We start from the raw sequence: 2862 nt of genomic DNA on the forward strand, positions 1-2862 counted from the left end.
ATTACATTCCATCATATAGCTATACCATATTTTTAAAAATCCATTCATTAGTTGATGGACATTTGGGTTGTTTCCACTTTTTGCCAAACTATGGATAATGCTGCTATGAAAATTTGTGCACAATTTTTTGTATGGACATATGTTTTAGTTTCTCTTGGGTATGTACCTGTAAGTGGAATTGCTGGGTCATATGGCAATTTTGTGTAAACACAAAATCTTTTGAGGACCTGCCTGACTATTTCGCAAAGTAACTGCACATTTTACATCCCCACTGCCAATGTACGAGAGTAACAATTTCACCACATCCTTGCTAGTTCTTGTTATTGTCTGTCATTTTTACTACAGCCATCCTAATGGTGGGAAGTGATATCTCATATCACTTTTGATTTGTAGTTTCCTAATGGTGGATGGTGTTGCATCTTTTCATGTGATAGTGGTCATTTATTTATCTTCTTCAGAGAAATGTCTATTCATTCATGTTCTTAGCCCATTTTTAAATTGGGTTATTTGTCTTTTATTTTTGAGTGAAAGAGTTCTTTATATGTTCCAGATACTAGTCCTTTTTTATATATGTGATTTGCAAATACTTTCTCTCATTCCTTGTATTGTCTTTTCCACTTTCTTGATGATGCCCTTTGTAAGCACAAAAGTTGTTATTTTTTTTTTACTTGTTCAATAAGTTTATTACTGTCTTTATCTGAAAAATCTTCATAGAAATTGTGGTTTGGTTTATTAACTCTCAGCAGCCCGTTCCTGAGCTCTAAGGAAGCTTGCCTTCTTCTGAGCTACCCGATCTTTCTTCTGGGCAAGTGACATTTTGGGACGGTTCCACCTACAGAACAAGGTAAAAAGAAAGAGAAAGGGACATAAATTTTAAAAACCACAGCTAAAGAGAATAGAGAACATTTAACTTTGAAAAAGACACACTTCGTAATAAAATGGAGGTCAAATAATCCAAATCCAATACCTGTCCTCTTCCTTAGTTAGCCTATTTAAAAATGCAGTAATTGACAGTTACAATGTACTGGGACAGAATGGGCCACCTCGGTAGCATCCAAGGCTAATACATTTCTATCACCACAATTACTTTAGCAAACCTGGTTCCCCTCACCTCTGCAACATCATGCAGAGCTAGTGATCGAGTTTGCACAACTTCAGAGTCTGAGCACATATCTCCTTCTATACGGGCATAAGCAATCTGACAAATGATATCTCTGTTAGTTACACGAACTATCATTCTATATTTGGGTGTGTTGTACTTATTTTTATCTTGAATTACCAATCGTTTCCGAGCATAGTAGTCAGTTTTGCCCTCTCGCCGTCTTCTAAATTTCACTTGGTATCTCTTGAAGTAGGCCTTATTCTTGACAACTTTAACAAACCCCATCCTGTAGAACAGAAGCTCTAGCCGTCACTCAAAAGTTGTTACTTTTAATGAAGTACAGTTTATCTTTTTTTTTTCATCTACCAAACATTTCTGATATTATGTATAAGAAGGCCTTGCCTAACTTTAGGTTATGAAAATTTACTCCATTTTTTTTTCTGAGTTTTATACACTTAACTCTTACATTTGCATCTATTATCAATTCTGAGTTAATTTTGGTGGACAATGTGAGGTAGAGATCCAACTTCATTCCTTTGTGTGAGGCAAAGGAATCCAGTTGTCTCAGTACCATTTGCTGAAAAGACCCTTCTTCCCCCATTGAGTTTTCTTGGGACCAATGTTGAAAATCAATAGATGATCAATGTAGGAGTTTATTTCTTACCTCTCGACTTTATTCCATTGATCTGTCTGTCTATCCTATGCCAGTACTACACTGTCTTGATCACTGTAACTTTGGGGTAAATTTTGAATTCAGGAAGTGCAAGTCCTCAACCTTGTTCTTCTTTTTCAAGATTATTTTGGCTATTTGAGGTCCCATCAGATTCCATATGTATTTTAGGATCACCTTGTCAATTTCTGGAAGATAGATAACTTGGATTTGTTAGGGATTGTATTGACTCTATAGACCAATTGGGGATTGTTGCCTTCTTAATATTAAGTCTTCTAACTCATCACCATTGAATGTTGTTCCATTTATTTAGGAATTTAGAGCAAAAGTCTTGTATTTATTTTGTAAAATTTACTTCTAAGTATTTTTCCCTTTTGATACTATTGTAAATGGAATTGTTTTATTAATTTTATTTCATATTGTTCATTGCTAGTGTAGAGAAATACATCTGATTTGTATACCTTGTATCCTGCAGACTTGCCAAACTCATTCGTTGTAATAGATTTTAATGGTTTTCTTAGAATTTCCTTTATACAAAATTATGTCATGTACAAATATAGGTTTACTTGCTATAGAATTCTTTCCCTCCCCTCACAGCACTTTAAATATGACATCCCACTGCCCTCTGAACTTCATAGTTTCTGATGAGAAATCAGCTGTTAATATTATTGAAGATTGTGTATAAGTGATGAATTGCTGCTTTCTTGCTGCTTTCAACATTCTCTCCTTGTCTTCACCTTTCAACAGTTTGAATATAGTGTGTCTAATGTAGATCTTTTTGAGTTCATCCTGTTTGGATTTCACTGAGCTTCTTGCACATTTAATGTTTTTTAACAAATTTGGAAAGTTTTTGGCCACTGTTTCTTCAGATATTCTCTTTGCTTTTGTGTCCCTTTTTCTCTCTCCTATTTGTCTGGACTCCCATTATGTATACATTGGTAGACTTGGTGGTATCTCACATGTCTCTAAGCAACTCTTCATTTTTAATTTCTTCTTTTCTTTTCCTGTTTGTTCTTCATTGTACAATCTATATCAATCTATCTTCAAATTCACTAATTATTTTTTCTGCCAGCACAAATCTACTGCTGAG

The 2862-nt window shown here is 34.6% G+C and overlaps 1 non-coding gene across 1 annotated transcript; it reads right to left on the reverse strand.

Annotated features, from left to right (window-relative positions):
• Positions 1 to 1017: 1017 nt before the first annotated feature.
• Positions 1018 to 1150, reverse strand: LOC112062527 (small nucleolar RNA SNORA66). The gene has a single exon (XR_002890775.1). It is a non-coding gene; the product is annotated as a small nucleolar RNA SNORA66 (small nucleolar RNA).
• Positions 1151 to 2862: the final 1712 nt, after the last annotated feature.

Source organism: Physeter macrocephalus, chromosome 14 (assembly GCF_002837175.3).
Source record: "Physeter macrocephalus isolate SW-GA chromosome 14, ASM283717v5, whole genome shotgun sequence".
NCBI lineage: Eukaryota > Metazoa > Chordata > Mammalia > Artiodactyla > Physeteridae > Physeter > Physeter macrocephalus.